At 49.4% G+C, this 21,050-nt stretch overlaps 1 long non-coding RNA gene across 1 annotated transcript; it reads left to right on the forward strand.

Moving 5' to 3' along the window:
* Positions 1-9,772: 9,772 nt before the first annotated feature.
* On the forward strand, positions 9,773-19,245 carry LOC112991174 (uncharacterized). Its single transcript, XR_003261241.2, has 2 exons — positions 9,773-12,790; positions 17,741-19,245. It is a non-coding gene; the product is annotated as an uncharacterized LOC112991174 (long non-coding RNA).
* The last annotated feature ends 1,805 nt before the right edge of the window (positions 19,246-21,050 follow it).

The raw sequence follows: 21,050 nt of genomic DNA on the forward strand, positions 1-21,050 counted from the left end.
CACCTCCTCCTACCAACCCAGAAAGGTAGTTAGAATAATTACGCTCATATAATAAGGCAGAAAATGAGATGTAGGAAGGCTGACTGGTTGCCCCAGGCTGCAGCTCCCAGGCTGCTTAGTCAGACATACAGCCAAGGGCCTTTCGGCTCTGGGTTTCGATGTGACCACATTGGCATGCCCAGTGTGTCCTTTGCCAGCCCAGAGCTGCTGGGACTGGGATTTTAGATGAAAACATCTCCTGGAGGCAAATTAAAATTGGGAGCCTGACACAGCCTAACCAAATTAGAGGGATTGAGCTGTTAACATGGTTAAGTTCATACTCATTCCATGAAACCAGCAGCTTGTTGGACAGTCCTGTGCCCCACTTCCCATGCCAGTACTCAGGCCCTTTGGAGAGGCAGCTGCCCTCTGAGCCCATGCAGCATGGGGGATCAGGAAGGCAGCAGTGTCTAACTTGGGGACACAGTGGGGTGAGTAGGGGTCAATAGACAGGCATGGAAAGGTATTACCAGCATAGTTCCTGGCATGGTTTTGGTCCAGGAGAACTAGCACTGACTCAAACAGGCTGCAGGTATGGCTCAGGAGTTGTCACAGTCCAGGGACCATCCCCAATAGGCAATATGGGGGCAGTCACCTTTTTTAGTGTGATAGTTTAACCATATGAACACAGCTGGGCCATAATAGGTGGCCTCAGGGCCGGAAGAGGGACCATGATAATATTTAGTTCACTAGCAGAGTTTAGCATCTGCATCAAAAAACACAGTCAGGACAGCATGCAATTAATCATTTTCATAGTGCAGCAATCACTAGTGATTCATAAGTCTTGCAGAAGGACAGTTCCTTTACCCACTGTTAAGTCAAGGCTGTAGAGAGAGTCTTTTTGATTCATGACATACCTGAAACCACCTATCCAGAGGGGTTCTCATTTATTCAGAGGGAAACACTAAGAGCTGCATCTCCACCACTCCACCAGTAGCCAGGATCAATTCTCTGGCCTTAGGCCAAGTGGCCACACTGGCTGTATTATTAAACTCCTTCCCTTCCAGAACAGGGCAGCCAAAGCCAGACTAACTTTCAGGAACAGTCCCTGACCCATGCAAACTCCCAAACCCTGCCTGGAGATTGCTGGCCTGGATCTAAACAGTGCCAGGGACTGTGCTGACCACTGAACAATGTGGACAGTCAAACTCCGGTGCCTGTAAATGCTCCTTGGTCATTTGGCTTGCTAGCACAAACATAGCCACAGCACAGGAAGGAGCAAGCAAAGCGCCAAATAACTTGCTATTCCCTGTTTGAGTCTCTTCCAAGCCCACCCAACAGAGGCAGTGGACCCCAGTCCTCTCAGCTATTCAGGAGAAAGGCTGGCAAGCTCATCTGGAAAGGTGATAATGAATTCTCAATTATCTCCACCAGCTGCCAGCAGTCTGCTCTGAGTGCTCATCCCAGGGATGCCAAGGCACTCCCAAGACATCTTGGTAATAAGATGCAAAAAGGAAAGAAAAAGGGAATTATTTATCAGATTGTTTGTTGACACACAGAAGGACAGGACAGCAATGGAAGGATGGCCCAGAGGCCCTGATGGGAGGACTGGCAGCCTCCAGGACCCTCTCCAGTGGATGGTGCTTTGTGGTGCTGGAAATCCCTCCTGCAGGCAAAAAAAGCAATGACCAAAAGCAAATGAAAGATTCCTTGCTGTGTCCTCTGGGTGGGATCAGGCACAATGCCATGCAACAACTGAGACAAGGCATCTGGACAGGGAAGTGTGTCACAGCTCTTCTGAGAAAGCATGGAGATCTCTAGCTGCCTGGGAGGAGCATGCACTGAGCCCCTTCCCTGGGCAAAGATGAAAGCTTCTAGTGAGAGGATGGCTAGATAAAGCCACATTATCCAGGAACAGCCCTTCATTGGGTTTTTCATCTGCCCCTGGGAAAACCCATCTCCATTTTCTTATCCAGAGGGAAGGGAGGAAAGCTTGCAGCAGACAAATTTGCTTCACTTGCTCAAAATTCCATTGACTGCAAGCTTTGCCAAGGAACTTCTGTCAAGTTTTGCTGTGTCCACTGAAGGGATTATTGCCTCTGTCCTGATCCTCTGACATACAGGACTCCTCCACAGAAGATTTAGCAGCAGATTTGGCAGACCTCAACCCCCTCAGGCACTCCTGGACATGGCCCAGTGCCTTGTGACAAACCTTCAGCCTGAACAGCCCCACTCCCTTGCCACCTTCACCTCAAAATGAGGTCTACAAATACCTCCTAGCTAGGCTGGAATAGCCCTAAAGCCATATGTTGATATAGCTGAGCAGTGTGCAGCCAAACTACGGGTAAGCCACTGGCATCTGGAAGCCAGGTAGCTGTTTTTCCTCAAACCCCTGTGGGACACAGCAAACACAGCCATAGGAAATGACTGCCAACAACATGCACCAACACCTGCTGCTTCCTTTTAAAAGATACACAGAAGAATGTGACAAGCCTTATTGGAGAATACCCAGGCACGAAGGGGCATATGAGGACTCAGTGGTCAGAGCACTCCCCAGGAGGGTGGAAACCCTGGATTCCTCTCTTTCTCCACTTTCTTCAATGGCTTTAATACGAAACAGAGTAAGACTTGGGAGTCAGCTAGCCAGGCTTGCTCAGCTTGAGCCAGACCAGATTTCTGTAAGGGCTCTTTCTCTTGCCTATAGTCATTTCTGAGAAGGAAGGGACCAGCTCACAGAGTGAATCCAACTATTTTGGGGGGATGAGAAGGTGCAGGGACTGCTCACAGTGCATGCAAGCCTCAGGATTTGCCAGGCATCACAGTGCAAGGTGAAACTTGCCCCCTCATCTGTGGTTTCTTCCCTGCTTTAGCACTCTGTCAGAGAAGGAAAGGACTTATTACCTAGTCTTCACTCAGTACTAAAGGGTTTCTTCATACATCCAAAATACAGGCCTTCTTCCTGTCCCCAATTTAGAGTCCTTATCACTTAAAAGCAAAACCATATGCCTTTGTATGCTCTCCCTAAAGGCCTCAATTTGTTTCTGCACAGCCGCTTTTAAAGTAACCTCCACACAATACTCTGTAGCTTGGGGTCTCTGGGCCAAGCTGCAGCTTTGATTGCCTCCAGAAAAGCAAGGGAAGGGAGCCACAACTCTCATTTTCTAGGGACGTGCTCTAACACCAGTGGACTACAGCTAAGATAAGGGGAACACCAGACAAGTGGTGCTTTATAAGCTGACACTGAGCTCTACTCAGCTTTTGGAAGAGTCTTTCCATTCATAGCAACTTTCTTGGGTAGTAAGAGTGGGTCCCTGCAACATAGGGTCCTGTCTACTGTCGCTAGATCTTTACTAGTGAACTATAATGGTTCCTTCTCTGGCTCTGAGATCATTTGGCACAGTCTGGCCACATCCATACTACTAAGCACATTCAGCCTCCAATGCAGGGTGGCCATGTGCAAACTGCCTTTTGGGAATGGTCCCTAGCCTGCGCTGGGCAAGTCTCCTCCCTGGATCCTATTCCAAGGCACCAAGCACTCCCCATGCACTGGGAAAAGGCCCATAGCACTTCATGAAGAGTCCTGGACTCATATCAGGGATTCAAAGGTTAGTATCTGGACCAGCTGGCCTATGGTTGCTCCCACAGGAGTGGTGATGGTGAAGCCTTCACTCAATGGAGACATTAATACAGACCCTGCAATGCAATGGGCTCTCTACTGGACCCTCCTCACTTCAGTAGCTCTACTGGATCCTCTCCAGTTTCTCTACATCCCTCTTGAACTGCAGATCCAAAACCAGGCACAGTATTTCAGGTGCACTCTCACCAGTGCCAAGCAAAGGCAGGTGGCAGCTTCCCTTTATTTGCTAGACACATTCCTGATGTGGATCAGTACATGGGTACTCTACTCAAAGCAAGAATACACTACTGGTTCATCTTCAACTTAGCATCCACTGTAAGCCCCAGGTCCTTTCCAGCAGGGTTACTGCTCAGCCAGTACTCCGACACACTCCCAGTGCAAGGTGTTGTCACTCCCCAGGTGCAGAGCTTTTCTTGACCCTCACGAGGTTTCTGATGGTCCCGTCCTCAGGTTTATCAAGGTCTCTTGGAAAGATGTTTGAGCAATACCAGCCCCAGTATTGACCCCATCATCCCCTGCTCATTACTAGCTTTTGGACAAATGTAGAGCCATTGGTTATGGCCCTTTGAGCCTGGCAGTCCATCCAACTTTCAGCCACCCTAACAGCACTTTCTTCTAGCCCATACTTCTTCAGTTTCCAAATGAAAATGATGTATCACATGGCATCAAGAACCTTAATAAATTCAAAGTAACCATAGAAGATACCATTTCATTGTAGAAGGCAGCAAGGTTGCTCAAGGGTGATTTACCTTTGGCAAATTCATTTTGGTTATCCCTGCTTACCTTCTTGCCCTTCATATGCCCAGAAGGGAACCCCAAGAGGACAAACATCTTTCCAGGGCTAGAAGCAAGGCTGGCCTCTGTAATCCTCCACAACCTCCTTCTTGACATATGGCACTGAGGGAGGTCAGATGGCTGGAAAAGGCCAATTGCCATGGTTTTTCATAGATGACTGACAGTAGCCTCACAGTCACATCAGTGAGCTCTTTCAGAATCCCATCCAGTCCAGTCATTCAGTAGACCCTACCCTGTTTTTCCCCCACTGCTGACTGCTCTTCTCCTTCCCAAATGCTGCTGTCATGCACAGAAGCCTGGAGCAGGCTTAGCATATGAAGACTAAGGCAAAAAAATGCATTCTTTTTTTCCATGATTATTCATCACTATGCTATCTCCCCCATTCAACAACAAATACATATTTTTCCCCAAAGTATTCTGCAAAATACTTGTAGATTGCCTTCTTGTTTTTCTTAACAGCCTTGGTCAGCATTAGCTCCAGCTGGCCCTTGGCCTTCCTACTTTTATTCCTAAGTACCCAAGCAATGCTTTCATACTCTTTCATTTTATGTCTTTTTCTCGTTTCTTGCATGCTGTCTTTTAGCAGCTTAGTTCATCAAAAAGTTTCTCAATTAGCCAGGCAAGCTTTGTACTGAAACTCCTGATCTTTCCATGCAAAGGGAAGGTTTGCTCCCAAGCTCTCAGTAAAAGCTCTCTCTAAAAAGAAAAAAAAAATCAACTAGTTTTCTTGGATAGTATCTCACCTCATAGCAACCTTTCTGAATAAGATGAGGTCAATTCTCCTAAATCCATTGCTCACCTTCTTAAGCCTTTCTCCACATCATAAGCCCAGCCATTTCACAGCCACCACAGACCAAACTACAGCCCACAACCACAATTACCCTCTCTTCTTCTCCATTTATGAGCAGCAGGTCAAGCAGGTTGCTGAGGAAGTTGATTGGCTTTGATTGAGGACACCTGATGAGTCTGAAAGTTAATGTAGGGGAGGCAAGGGTGGTAGTTAAAAAGACAGACACACACAGGTCCTGATGGTGCAAGTTTTTCTTAGAAAACTGGGTTAGAAATAGGGCCAGTCCTGTTCTCCACTGGAACTTGCCTGGCTCCCTTCCAGATGTCATCCTACCTGGCTGCTCACTGCTTTCTGCCTTTTTCTTCTTCTCTCCCATATAGTGACATAAGCATGGTGGGGTATGTTGGATTCAGTCCGTGACTCATTTCTTTGCATGTTTTAGCCATGTCAGTTAAAACTTAGGTGGATTCATCACTCCACTTCCCCACAAGGCTGCACAAACACTTGTGCTAAGGCATAGTGGGGGGTGAGAGTGAGGGGACATAGACAGGACCACTCCTCTCTGTGGCACCAGCTTGTGCTGCTAGTACAAGCAGCTGTATTTGCATTTACTCTCCTCCCCAAGCACTGAACCAGCCTGCATTTATTTGGCACGGCTGGACATTCATCCCAGCCTGGCCAAGGAATTAGGTCATGTAAAGAGCACAGGGGGCATGCTTTTTCGCTTATATTGTGCTGCCTTCCTCTTCCTTTGCTGCAATCGGTGGGAGAGCCTCTCTCAAGCCTGTACGTTGGCACTGCCGCTGGTAGGAATAAGGCTTTTCAAGAGCGAGTAAAGAATACAAGCCCGGCAGATCTGAGAGATGCCATCGTGGGTCAGCCTCCCACCCCTCTGAGCTCAGCTTGCCTTTCTCTAGGAGTGATGCCCCGCGGAGAGTGTTTACTTCTGCTTCTCTGCTCCCCTCATGTGGCTCTTTGTTTCCCTTTCACTGCTTAAGGGCTGCGGGGATTTGATCACCTGCAGCTTGTTAATTACAACGTGCTGCTCTCCTCCCTCTCTGCAAAAATGCAAAGAAAGGTCCCCTTTTAGTTTTTCCCTGGAGACCCACTTTGTATAAGGGCCTCCAGTTCCCTCGGAGAGCGGCTCTGCCCTGCTGCCTGGTGCAGCTCGCTCGCACAAAGCTCTCTTTGTGCTCGTGCTGGGCCCGAGCCAGCCCAGGCTGTAAGCACATGCTTATCTTTAAGCGGAAGCAGCATTCCTGGCTGCAGCAAGACAGCTCTCAAACCGAGACAAGGAAAGCATCATGCTAGGCATCTTGCTCTTCCACTGGGTGTTTGAGAAATATCCTCTTTCATAGCTCATGGCACTGAGACCCATCTCCACTCCGACCTATGCTGCACACACGACGATGCCTGTAGCACATCCACCTGCATCATCCACGCTGTGTTGCTGTGTGGGCATCCAGCCCCTCCCTGGGAAAAGGCCAGCCTGGCAGCAGGGCGGTGACACCAGCACTCACTGGTGCCGGGACAGTGATCTAGCCACTGGCCAACCCTTCTTCTTAAAGACTGGAGCCAAAGAGTGCTGGTGGAAAGGGGGAGCAATCTCAGGATGACCGAACTCCTGGGATTTGGCTTTGTTTGGGACCTGCTTGTGTAAAGCAAACTCCATGTAAAGATTTGCCCGTTTTCTGTTCTTTCCTCCAGGGCTGCACTCATGGTTCGTGAATGCAAACCCAGCGGGCAGTGCAGAGCAGCACAGAGCATCCCATACGCGCCGTTTAGATGCCATGATGTACTGGCACCGGCCAGAGGGACATCAGGCTCCCTGGCCAGGCTTTGAAGGGCTCCTGCCAGCTCAGGATTCCTCCGGGGCTCATCCTGGTCTCCCAGGGCGATTGCTAACGGGGGCCAGGGGAAAGTCAGGAGTCTCTGGCAACAGCACAATGCTGACACTCCTTCTGGGATTAAAAGATTGAATTCACGATGCTTAGGTACCTGGAGGGTTTTCACACATTCCAGAGGAGGCTGTTTTCCTGGTGGAAACTGAGGAGTGTAGGAGACAGGTGGTTTGGGGGATGGTTTCTTTCAAGGACTGCTGTTAAAGGAGAAGACGGGGTTTTCATGTCTGTGGGGATGGTTTCTTTCAAGGACTGCTGTTAAAGGAGAAGACGGGGTTTTCATGTCTGCAACGGGCTCAGGAAGAAGGTTTTTTTAGGATTCCCTCTTCCCTGTTTTTCCCTGGAAAGGTGGCAAATTCCCCTGTTGCTATGGGTTTCTCCTCTGTAGGCTGCACTTACAGACCTCTAGCCTTGCATGGAAGTCATGGGCTTTGGGCTTGTTTTGGTAGGGCTGCCTGCTGTTCCTCCTGAGCTGACTGTGAGTCCCAGAGGGGAAAACGCACTGCTCCACTGATGCAGGAGGTCAGAGGGGACCTCACCCGTGTGTTATTGTAGGGTCTCCTCTAAGGGGAATGCACTTTGCTCTTGCTGGGTTGCTGGTGAGAAGACAGACAGCCACAGGCTGATTTTTTTGCAGGAAGAAATCTGCCTGGAGGGTGCAGCCCACTTACCCACCCACCTCCAGAGCAAGCCATGCATCCTGATAGCTTATGCACATCAGCAGTCAATTTTTGTAATTCTGGTGGTGTAGGAAAAGGCAGGAATCTGTCTCTCACAGGGTAAATTCGCTCAGGCCCTGCTGCAGGACGGGGGAAACCTGTCTCTTGCATCCCCAGCTGGCACTGCCCGCGGGAGTGATGCGCAGCGGGAAGAACAAAGACGCTCCCTTTAAAACCCGCCAGACAGACAAAAAGTGAGAACTTCGGGGATGTGTGAGCAGCAGACAAAGCCGCGCTGAGGAGGGGAGGGAGGCGAGGGGATGGCTCCAAGGCTGTCGGCCGTGTTGCCATGGATTTCACACTAATAGGCCGCTTCCTCTGCCTGGTAGCAAAGAGAAGGGAGGGTGTTTGGAGCACAGAGAAGCTGCCTTCCTACCTGAGCTGTCTCCTGTGACCATCTGTCGAGTGGCCGCGCCAGCCCAAAGGGACAAAATTCGCCGGTATAAAATATGCTGGAGAATAGGGAGACCAGAGACTGTGCCCCAGAGCCGGGGACAGCTGCTCCGTGACAAGCCGTCGTGCCCCTGGCTGGGGTCTCCGTTCCGGCCGCGTTTTCCCGCAGGGCTTCCCATGTGGTCCAGGTAGAGTCAAGTGTGTCGTGCAGATAGTGGGAAGAGGCAACTCACAGGAGCAGGTGGTGCAACCGGGGTTTCTGTGTGTCCAGCAGCCTGGCCACAGCTGCAGGCCCACGGGGGCAGCAGGACTTCCACAGATCCCAAAAAACCCCCCAAAGCCTTCCTCTTCCCCTGAAATACAGACATTAACACTCCTCCCTCCGTGAAGCCATCCATCCTCAGATTTTTTCTGTCTCCTGGCACCAGCACATGTCTGTGAGCACGTTTCTCTTTGAGGCGTTCAGGATATTATTGTCTACCTGGACCGGGCAGGATGGGAGCAAGCCTGGGCTGAGCCTCCTTTCCTCTGAGTGGTTGTTTTTCTATTCAGCCCTATTTTTCAGGTGCAGAAACTAAGAAGCCCTTGGTCACCTGAACCACAGTGCAGCCCTGCAAATGCTGTGTGTCTCCTGCTGCTGGTGTCTGCTTCAAATGCGTGGCAACATTGCTAGCTGAACACAAACAGGAGGACAGGAGCACTATGCTCCAGCGCTTGCAGAGCACTAGTGGTGTCAGGGCAGTCATCAAGGACGTGCTTTGGTACAGCTGCAAGTTACCGTGGTGGGAGGAGGCTGTGGAAGGAGGGGGACATCAGCCTACCTGCAAGGTAGGGCCCAGCACGCGTATGCTCCAGCCTGCTGAGACGCAGTCAAAGCCCACCCTCCCCATGTCACGTCCCAGGTCACTGCTGGAGAGACAGATGCGGTTAATCCAGAAAACCCACAGGGCCTGAAGGGAGCTGGGGGGGCTGGGATGGAGCATCAGAAGGCAACCTGGGTAAAGCCAAACACTAGCGGTGCTGACTTTCCCGAGGGCGCTGCTGTCTTGGTCGACCAAGGGCAATGGCTGGCAGAGGTGGTGCCAGCACGGGACATCTGAGGAGTGAGAGCCAGCACTGAGCATTCGGGCAGGCAATCACACGCCAACCAGCGTGGGGTTTGGAGGGCTCCAAGAGCTGTTATAAAGGGACTGTAATTTATTAAGCTAACTGCTAAAACTCATTAATTGGCCTCAGATACATAAAGAGCTCTCCAGCTGGAGCTTGGCTTCCAGGAGTGTGATGTATTTGCTGGGTACGGGTGTGCGTGTCTGTACACAACAACGTGAAACACAGTGCATGTGTTTGTGTGTGTGCACCACAGTGGAAGGAATGGGGTGTGTGTGCCACTCTGCACGTGTGTCTTGGCACATAAGGGTGTTTGCATGTGCATAGACCAGATTGAGCATGTTCACATGTGCAATACAGACTCTGTGTGTTTGTGTGTGTGTATCACAGGATATGTGTATATACGTAACACATGTTTTAGTAGTGTGTTTGCTACCACTGATAATAAACAGCGTGTGTGCGTGTACTGCTATGCTTGCGCACATATCACTGTGTGTGCTTTGAACACAACAGCATACATGTGAAAATACACTATTTACATGCAGTATGTCAACCACAAGCACGTGCACGTTTACATGCATGTGTATCACAATATATATGTGCATGCATGAGTGTGTGTGTTCAGCAGCATGTGTGAGTGTACTTCAGTGTATGGGTGTGAATAAGTACGTGTGCACCTTGTTGCCTATTTCTATGAAGCATATCGTGCATGGGTGCATACAGCCAGTACTGCACATGTGGGTCACTGCAACACTCACTTTAATCTTCATTTTCAGATTGTTTCCTTGAAGAGCACTGAGGGGCAGGAGTTGGGCTCCAGAGCTGAACATGCTGATGCTCTGAGGGGTGGTAAAATCAGCCCAGGACGCACATCACTTTCTGGGCTGTCAGATGGGCCAAATGGACAATTACTGTCCTGTGGCTGGTTTGTGATGTCCAGTCACCTTGCTGCTGCTTGCTTTGCGCTCCTGCATCCACAGCAGATGTCAAGCGACAACTCTGTGTGGGAGCTGCTGGACCACCATGCTCCTGGGAGCCCTTGCCAACAAAGGTGGGTTGTAAGGTGACGACCAGTTTTGGCCATCCCTGGGGAGAAGAGTGAAGAACAGCCCTTTGGTGTCGAAATAGCAGCTCCCAAACGAGAGCTCGTGGTCTTTCAACCGTGCAGAAGACACCATGGCCCGACTGTGGGAGCTCAGCTCAGTCTCCTGCCTGCCAACTGCATCTCGGGCAAGGTTTTCCTTACCCGCAGCCAGCATTTCTCACAACATAGGCCCCATGAAGGGCCCCATAGTCAAAAATACAAGCACAGATACTGCCTATGGCAGTTCCAAGCTAAAGTTGGCAGAAGTCAGGGGAAAACAGGAGCAGTACCTCCTAACTTCTCCCCGTACCACTGTCAGAGCCAGGATCCTAGGGCAGATGGGCCTTTGGGCTCTTGAAGGACACACATTTTTAACCTCACTCCCGCCAAGGGAGAGGTGTTAGAAACCTGCTGAAGCCACATGCCCCCCCTGAAACTCACTGAGGATTTTTGCAGGACACTGGTCCTTTGCCCTGGTAAACATCAACCACTGGAGAAGAGAAGACAGTAAAGTGGTTGTTTCTGCAGTCCTTGCCTCCTCCTGCGATGCTGGGGCAATGCTTCTCCCCCGGCAGCCTCCAGGTCCTGCATGGGGCACTCTCCATGTCCAAATCCACCTCTCCTCTGAGTCAGTTGCCCAAGCCTGCTCTTTTTTGCTGTTCTCCAGCTCATCTCCCCCAGCTCATCTCCCTCCCTGACATTCCCTTCAGTGCTGTTTCTTCTCTGAAATGCCCTCAGCTGCAGCAGTAAGATAAGGACAAGCATTTGAAACAGATGCAAATGTCTTTCCTTCTGCTTTACTTTACAGCTGGTTGCCAGACACTCCTACTCCAGCCACTTCGATAGACTGACGATGGTGCCAATGCCATAGAAACCCCTGCCTGGCTGGAGATTCACATGCTGGCTTGCATTTTGGTTGCTTCTTGCTCCGCATCCCAGTCAGATATTTTCCTTTCCTTGTATCATCTCCTTGTAGAAATGAGATGAGGGAAGGAAGGCAAAATGCTCTCAGCTCACCCAGCCCATCTGTCCTCCACATCAGTGCAGAACTCGTTAAAGGAGAGGAAATAATTAAACAGGAAATAAATAAAAACTGTGCTGGTCCTACTCACCACTTTACTGTTTAGCGGCATTCCTCTATATTCTCTCTGCTCAGCTGTTAGTGCTGGTCCCACATCAGCTGGATCCAAAGCGATCCTTTTTGTTGGCTGCTATGGGGTTTGGAGCATTATATAAAAACAAAATTTAAGTCTGCAGTGAGCAGGAATGCAAAACAAGAGCTGACCTTTGCACGGCTCCTTAAGGACTAAAAAGAAAAGCGTTCCCTCAGAATTTGTGGCCTTCACCGCATGTGCTGGCTTACACAGCGAGGGAGCCCCAGCTGCCTCTGTGGTGGTACCTCCCGTTCTGGATGGAGCTGCTTCAGCACATCCATCTGCTGCTGACCCTCTGCCAGGCTTGGGCAACAACCAGGAGGGCACCACTTCCAGAACTTTTCTGGGTACGCATCAAACATTTCTCCTTTTATCATGGGTTTTTTAACAGTGGTTGTTGAGGTTCTTACCCCATCCAGATGCTGCAAATCCAGAGCCCATAAGCATGGTGGCCAGGCTTAAATCCTAGACACCTGAACTTAGAGGACTTCTGAACTGTCTAAAACCACAGCAAAAACTCCTAATACAGTCACTTCCATCAGCAGCTGTTTTATTCCCTGTGTTTGCAGTGTTCAGGTACCAAAGGCCTAGCCAGAGCTTTAACTGGTTTGGATCCACAAGATCCACTAAACAAAGCTGGTGTTCTCCATCCAGGTCCCAGAGGACCAGTGTCATCATCACAAGAGCCTTTACTGGACCATCAGGCAGGGCAGGAAAATGACCATACTGCCATTCCTCCTCAGAACCTCATTTTAGGGGTGAATCTTCATCCTTGGCCCCACATCTGAGATTCTGCCATCACTGTAGGGGTTTCCTGAGTGAGACGGTTCAAACGCAACTGATAGACCAATGCCACACGAATTTCTCTAGTTCCTCCTTTGAATCTTGGACTCCGCAAAGAAGGTATCTTATTAAAGAGGGCGGATGCTTTAGCCCAGGAGCCAGGCAATTTTTGAGGACTCCCAAAGGCAAATGTCAATGTCCAGGCTTAGAAACATCTCCCTGGCACACCTAGGCCTGTGATCAGCAGCCACGGCTGGGGATCCACGTCTCTGCTCCACTGAGCCGTTACGGCTTCTGCCTTGGGATGAAGGTCTGGGAGAGATTCGCCAGCTCGCTGTGCTGAGACGCTCTCCACAGTAACAGAGAGACTCATCTGTGCTCTGATGTGAGTTGTGGGAGGGCCAGAAGCATCCAAGCAATTGAAGCCTGATCCTCTCTTCCAAAGCAGGTAGGTTCCAGCTCAAGCGGAACAGCTGGAGACAACCTCCACCCCTTCTCCCTCCTCCTTTTAGCCCAGGAAGCCTACCCGAGGCCTGGAGTTTTGCTCTGGGGAGGAAAGAGAGGCAGGCAGGGCTTGTAACTCAGGACAAATGTGTTAATTCGGTGTGGAAGAGTTTTTGTCTCCTGTTCCTCACCGGTCAAGCGAAGAATGTGCTCCTTTCCCATCCCCGCTCGGTGCCAGCCGTCCTTATTCATATTCTGAGCTCATTTATTGCAGTGGGAGCTGCGCAGCCCTCTAGCTGGGCTGGGAAGCACATCTGCATCGTGATGTAGTCAGAAACCCAGGTCTCCAAATCAATTACTGACCTTCAGCCGCTCCAGAAATTGCTCAGGATGGATTTGCATGTTGCATGTGGGAGGGAGCGACTCAGCTTCGTTTTCTGCCTCCCTGCTTCTCTGGCTTCCTCAGAGCAGAACTGTGATTTATTTGGTAAATCAAATTAATTATGCCTCATAAAATTTCCCTGTTTGTCCTGATCTTTTTCTTGGTATCCATTCTGATTGTTGATGCATGGGCTGCTTTTAGCTTTTTCTTTCCTAAGCCTTTGACATTTATAAGATGACGCTGATTGTGTATCCCTTTGTTTGTAGTCCACCCCCTCTTCCCCTCCACAAAACTTGTAAACCGTTGATCCCAACCAGATTTGACAGAGCACTGAATCTCAGAGATGTTACATTCCCACAAATGTTTAAGTGTTTTTCCATCAGTATATTTATCCAGCAGTGGAACGTACTTGAGACTGACTACACAGACTACATCTGTACCAGTAAACTAAACCATGCCTCGGCTTGTCCTCTACCCTGGGGACCAGTCTGGCCATATTCAGCTGTCACCAAAGTGGTGGATAAGGCAAATGCAGAACCACCTTTCACCAAATCCTAGAGAGCATGTGATGAAACTGGGAAGGAAATCAGTTTAAAACAGATAATAGAAAGTAGCTCTTTGCACAGTGGGTATCAGAAGGTGTCAGCAGGATCAAAAAAAGAGCTAGAAAAATTCATGGACAGCAGGCCCATTAATGGATGTTGAAGACCAGGCTGGGATGTCCTCTCAAGCACCCCAGGTCCCAGAGGTGTAAATGCTGGGGTGGTGCAGGAGGACTGGCCCACAGCCAGTTGCCAAGTTCATGTGCTCTCCCTAAAAAAGCACCTCTCTTGCCAGCGTGGGCTCAAGGGACAATGCTCTGGCCCGCGGAAATGTTTCCCATGTTTGTTCCAGCTTTTATCACCCTGGATCCTCACAGTCCCTCTTGAGACAGGTCTCACTGTGCTGGGGGCTGTACGAACACATCCCGAGGGGCCCAGCCTAGGAGCAGGACGTCCAGCGGAGGGGACACAGAGGCACAAATCACCAAGGGCAGTGTCGCAGCAGGGTGGAAGTCCTGCAGACCAAGCAGATGCAACCAGGGCTTGTGCTGCACTGGACATTTCCAGCCCCTCCCCAGCGCAGCTCAAGCGCTTTACACCAACTCCTGACCTGGTCAGACACTGCGCGACAGCATTAACACAGTGTAATGCTGATTTTGGGGTGCTGCTTGGTCACTGTGGATAAATGCTCCAAGGCAGAAATCCTCCAAAGATAGAGGCCTCAGAAAACATGTAGGGGGGCTTTGGGGAGATAACTGTCCTCCACAAGCAGTTCTCAGTCTCCCACTGGTGTCACATGCAAAGCAAAGCCAGTAGCGTTAGAGAGCCAAGCGTCGGTGTTTGCTGAGCCATGAGCATAGAGAAGCTGATATCATTTGTCTCAGTAAACTAGTTATTAATTCTTGCAGCCAGGAGGGAATGCATTCTCATTTCCTTGGCAGTATCCGATTCTGGCAGAAAATGAAAAGGCAGAAATGTCGGCTCTCCCACATTTAGAGAGCACAAGGACTCCTGGCCAGATCTGGGGCTCTTCCCAACCATCTGCAGAGATGCTGAGAAAGCACCTGGGGTGTGTGCAATCGCTGTGTAAGCTGCTGGTCTGAACATTGCCAATGCTCAGATCTAGCTAAATTTGGTGGGTGGTTTTTTAGCTTTTTTAGGGGGAAGAAAAAAAAAACAAGAAAATCCAAACCTCTGTTCATTTATAAATCCCTACTCACTCATGCATGCATACATCCAGAATCAAATAAGTAAGTAAATATGGGATGACTGCTTTAGTTCTCCTAGCATTTTTTCCTCAGCCCACTGCTAGGGATCAGAGCATCTCCTGAATAAAATCAGTAGTCAGCTCAGACTCCCAGCAGGCTTCAGGGAGGCTCCAGAGTTGCTCCTTTCCTAAGATAAAAGATCAGCTTTGGGGGAAGGCTTTGGGATTGTATTATTTCAGTTTCTGTTAAATCCCCTCCTCCTTTTCCTGGTTGCTTGGGGCTTATGGGAGAGGGAGGATGGTGAGAAATGCCCCTGCCAGGCTAATGCCATGTAGGAGGGCAGTTGCAGGCCAGATTTTGAAGAGACAGGAAGGTGCCAATGTCAGCAAGGCTCCTGGGGGAGTTAGGCACCTCATGTGGGTGTAAAACCTTGATCTCAGGCATAGCACTGTTTTTAGCTCTGGCTCCAGTTAAACCAGTGCCCTGAGACAGTCTGGGAGGACAGGAGCATGGGTGCACATGAAAACCAGCACAGAGGCCCAATTGCAGCTTTCACCAATGGAAAACCACCAGCAGCACTAGCTAGGTCTCTGCTCACTACTGGGGATCTCATGCACCCAGAGGGACGGGGTAAAATTCAACGTCAGAAACTTGCTCCTGTTATAGTCATTGGAGATCCAGGACTCCTTCGTGGCTCTTTCACGCTCTTTGGTATGCCCTACCTTCCAGCAGCTCCCCTGGAGATGGGCATCCCGTAAGATGTGTGCTGCATCCACCAGCCCCGCACAGATGTCTCAGAAACCTGGGCATCTTCAGTGGCACTGGCACATGCGTGGTTGCCCACACTTCAGCAGATGAACAGACCCAAGGGTCTCCAATGGCTTTAATGGGACCTCAGGTACAGAATGCACAATGGGTTGCTTTTATTGCAGACATCAAAATACCATGTCTGACTATAAAATGGTTTCATACCCCAGGCACAGGATTCGTCACCTAAATGCCCATTGCCATTTCAGATGAATGCTGTGTGCTGGTGGGCTGGCTGGACACACTGGTCTGCCCACAGAGCACACAGACCACAAATACCACGTGGACCAAACCTTGGAAGGATCCTTGAAGCTTGCAACCTAATCCCATTCCTGTCCATCCATCCTTGTCTCTTCGCTGTTGCTGGTATTCAGAGCTCCGCTGCTAATTGGGAGAGTTCAAAAACCCTATTACAGTCATTCAGAAACTCCCTTGACACATTCCTCCAGGGAATTTTGAGTTGCTAGGACACTCCTGGGGTCATCTGAGCCAACCCAGGCAAACTGCCCAGCCAAAAGGAGAATAGTGAAAAGCAGAGATGGTCTGTGTCAAAAGCGGATTGGGTAGGAGGACTGGTTTTGCAAACAATATTTTAAAGGATCACAGATTTCACCAGCACCTTTGAAGATGAGGGAAGGATATCAGATTTCCCAGAAAGAGATCAGATAATGCTTCTCTGCCTGTAGAGATGAAGAAAGGCAGAGGATTGACTAAAAGGATTTCTGAATCCCCAGCAACCTTTGAAAAATGGTCTTTGATCAGGAGAAAAGCAAAGAAGCTCCATGCAATGGATGATTCTTTACAGGCTTCACATCTCCTAGGCTTCTTTCATCCACTCCCATAAGACCCCTAGATAATCCTCATTCCTTCTTCCCAAGTCACCTCAGTCGCCCAGGTGCAATGCTCCCACTCCCCCCTCATCATCTTCCCCCATCTCTCACCCATTCTTGGCCCTCTGGCTGCAGATCCACCGTGACTTGGCCTTGTTTGGAGCAATGCAGGTGCTGAGCAGGAAGGTACAGGCACTGATTGCGGACTTTCTGCTCCGGAGCATACCAGGCATGCTGAGGAACTGCCGCCCCTGCCCTTCCTTCAGTGACAACAGTAATGCAACCCCTCTTCTCCAGCCAGCAACCAGTTTTGACAAAAATGTACAATCTTTGAGACCCTTACCTGACACCTGGCTGTGATTTGTCGACATATTTCAAGATGATTAACCGCACAGACAAGCAAGTGGCATAGGTCTGCATGGTCGTGTAAGCCTCTTTCTTTAGGAAACCCAACAAAACACCATTTCAGAGCCTTTAGTTGGCTGTTGGCTGATGTGTGGTTTTATTTCCTCCAAATGTTACTATGTAAACATTAATCAGTCCAAATTATTCAAATCACAACTGCCAAGCATGCAAGTAGCCTAGGCATTAATGAGGAAGCAAAGTGAACAGACTGGTAGAGCAGAAAGTCTCCTTTGGCTGGGGATCAGTGGCTCCCGTCCAACATATTCAACTCACACCTCTTCCTCTCCTATAGCCCCTGGAAATACCTCTCCTTGGGACGGAGTTCTGGGCCACATCTGTCCAGCTTCCAGGTTTTATGGCTGCCTGAGCACTAGGGGATATTTCCCTTTTCCTGGAGAATATAAACACCTTTAGGATTCGCTCCAAACTGAGATGCCCCACAGACTGGAAGGCCTTTCTTCAGCTCTGCTGACAGGTTTTCACACAGTACAGGCACTGAGTGAACTTGGGTGGCTGCTTGGGTGAACTTGAGTGGCTACTGGGTGAACTTGGGTGGCTAGTGTAAAATGAGGAAGGGTGTGAATCTATCTATCCTTCCAGTGCCCCTGTGCAAACTCATGGTTAGTTTAAATTATTTCCCAAGCCAGCACAAAGCACTCCTACTGCAGAATAAGCACCCTTTGGGGCAGACTGCCCTGGCCTGAACCATTTGTCTGGAGACAAAAACAGGTTGCTGTCTTGTGCAGTGATGGATCTTCATGCTCTCTCTCCCATTTTAAGACCTGACGGAGATGACTGACTGCATCTGGATGGAGAGAAGAGGCTGTGGGGCTGCAAGCCACCATGCTCAGACCAAAATGGCTAGAAGGTGCCCTGCCTACAGCTCCAGCGCAGCCGTGACGGGGCTCCTAGCAGCAGACTCACACCCTACCATGGGGCCTGACATAGCTCTGGCTCAGCTCTGGAAGGCAAAATGATTGCAGTGGTTGGTCACTGTGCTAGCTCATCTGGACCAAGGAAGACACAGACCTCCAAAGCCCAAGTCTGAAGGCCATGGCAACACAGGACATTTCTTACAGCAAATCTGGTTGTACCATGGAGGCCATGGCAGTGTGTTGACATTCATTGCCTCCCCAACCTGTCTCCACAGAGCTAGGGAGGCTATATCAGAAAAGGGGGAAAAGGCCTTCATCTCGTCTCAAAGCGTTAATGACGATAGCCAGGCCCTTCTTGGCCTCCAGGCACCAAAGCATGGCATCTCACATGGGTTTTGATAACCACCTTATATGCAGCATGTTGATATCTACTCAGTACCCTATGCGAAGATCACAGATGAGGCCAGCAAACACCATACTTAGACAAGGAAGAGCAGTTGTGACAGCAGGTTTTTGTTTCAGTCTTCAGTATTAAGAAGACTGGAAAAGTATCCAGGCTGGGTCCTCGAAAGTCTCCCCAGGCCTTTGCAGACCTGTGAAGGGGCTGAACGCTGCATTCACAGCTCCAGGGCAATCATCTCACATCACACCCACCTGCCTGGGATAAGCTGCCAAGCTGAAACAGTCATAGCCTGTTAGCATAAAAACAAATACCAAACAGCAAGCAAAGTCCTTACCATTCCCTCTGATAAAGACAGGCAGCAATGTTGCCTCCAGGGGCTCTGGCTTCACCTGGAGTCAACTTGGGACGTGGAAAATTCCTGAAAAGAGTTATTTGCTCAGCAAACTCTCTCAATTAGAGGGTGGCATGTCTCCTTGGGTATGTTCACACTCCTCTGAGCACTTGAGGTGAGTGTCTTACCAAGTTCAAGCCCATCAGTAAAACCACACCAATGTTCTGACAAATGAGCACTAGCAAATCCAGCAGTTTAGATCTTACTGTCTCTGCCTTCATTTCTTTCTCTGCTGCTAGAAGTTGCCTCTCCCAAAGCAGAAAGGGCAGAGAGGGGACACACGCACCCCTCATACATCCGCTGCCCCAGCGTACAGACTGGCATGAAGGCAGGCTGGTGCTGATTTGCTGACCTGTGACTGGCTTTGCTGTGGGCAACAGCTTCTTGAAAAGGAGTAGAAATAAATTATCCAGATGTCTCCCAGAGATGCTGTGGGATCTCCACCCTTGTAGGTGTTCAAGACTCAACTAGACACAGCTCTGAGAAACCCGATTTAATTAGACCTTCACTGAGCAAGGTGTAGGACTGTATGAGCTCCAGAGGTCCCTTCCAAGCTCAATTATTCTGTGATTTTAAATTGCTGTTGTGATCTGTACTAATAAACTAACTACTACTAGTCACTGGGCCTGGAATAAGTTTCATCTTGGGGGCTACATGTGGGCAGGTAAACAGATTGCTTTGTTGTGTGTTTTTTTTTTTAATTAACATTTTTCCAGATTATTTTTTAACAGCCTGCCTGAATAGCATTCTCTTGAACTTGAAAGGCTGCTACAGCGGCATCAATACCTGAAATAGATGTGAACCACTCCTCTAGAAATGTCCTGGTAGCCCCTTGTAGGAGGGTCTCCAGTGATGGGGGTGGGGATCTTTTGGGGGCTGTTCAGATTCAGCATATTGGAGCAATTTTCAAAAAACGAAGCAGGTGTTCTGTGCGGAAAGAGTAAGCCAGACTCTGAGCTTGGGCAGAATGACATCATCCCATGGAGAGCTGCTTGTGTATGGTGAAAGCCAGACAGAAATCACCTGCATTCAGTATGTCATCCAACTGCAGGATATACTAAAGCAGGAAACCATCAAGTCAGGCCTTGAAGTTGGTTTTTAAACTATCTGGAAAATATCCCAGACATTAAACACTTGGAGCTGCTAGAATAAGGTCAGAATAAGACAAATGATATTTGGGAAAGGAAGGAATGAACCCATCGATCTTCAAGCGTCAGGAAGAATTATTTTAAAATCTTCAAGGGGAAGAATTTTGAATTTGGCCAGAGCACTGAGGAGCACCAAAAATGACTGGGTTTCCCTCTTTGCTTTGCTGACAGTCCAGTTTTCCACCTGTCTGGCCTAGAAACATGGAAAATTTGGTTGTTCTGCTTTGTGGCCCTGCTCCTTTCCCAGCTGAGGTATAAAAGGACCAGTGTGTCCTCCTCTTTGCTCCAGAGGCAGCAGCATTTCCAAGGGACAGAGGCCAATGCCTGCACCCAGAAGCTGGAGGAAGGCATCTGTATTGCTCAGAGACTGACTGTTAGCTTGTTTTCCACCCAGGCTTAATTCAGTTTGGGAAGTTGCAGTAAGGTTTTGCAGGCATTAGTCCTATGGCATGGAGCTGCTCCCTTTCTACCCAGCGCTTAAGCACAGATTGGGCTGGCAAAACTGTGGAACTCCTTGCTGCAGGATGTTGTTGCTGCCAAACTTGACATGGATTCAATGGGAGACCAGATAATTTCATGCAAGGGAAATTCAGTGATGGTAAGTGAGTATACAGAAACCACAGAGCAGTTCAGGAAGACCCTGAGCCACAGGTGATTCTGGAAGAGGGCTTGGGGGAAGGATTATTTATGTTTGCCTTATTCTTATACTATTCCCTAGGCATCATTCTTTGGACACTGTTGCAGAAAAGATACGGGGAGAAACACCTAACCCATGAGGGCTGATCTTATGCTTGTAGATAAAATTTTGCATGTCTGACCCACCTGGTTTTGTACACCCCGCTCCAACAGAGACATCTGTGCTCTTTGGTCTCTGGATTCTTGTGATTTAGACTCCTGCTCTTTGCATTTCATCCTGTCTGTTATCATTAGCAGGGCTTGGCATTTGGGGCAGTTTGTCCCAAACAGGAGGCCCGAGGTAGCTTCCGCTTGGCTCCAGCTTCCTCCTGAGAGGAGACAAGACCGGTGGGGTTTGTGCGTATTATTCCAGAGACTCCCAGATCAGTTCTTTGTAGCCCAAGGGGGGGAAACCATGACAGAAACCAGCCCCAACCACACATCCACGTACCTGATTCACAGATGTCTACACTGTGATCCGAGCAGATATTTGTAGCAGAGCTAAGCTGGGGTTGGGATTATATTTATACCCACAGCATGTCCTTGACTAATGGCTAAATACCTGTGACCAAGAAGGATGCTGTCTGTATTTGGGTAA

Source organism: Dromaius novaehollandiae, chromosome 3, assembly GCF_036370855.1.
Source record: "Dromaius novaehollandiae isolate bDroNov1 chromosome 3, bDroNov1.hap1, whole genome shotgun sequence".
NCBI lineage: Eukaryota > Metazoa > Chordata > Aves > Casuariiformes > Dromaiidae > Dromaius > Dromaius novaehollandiae.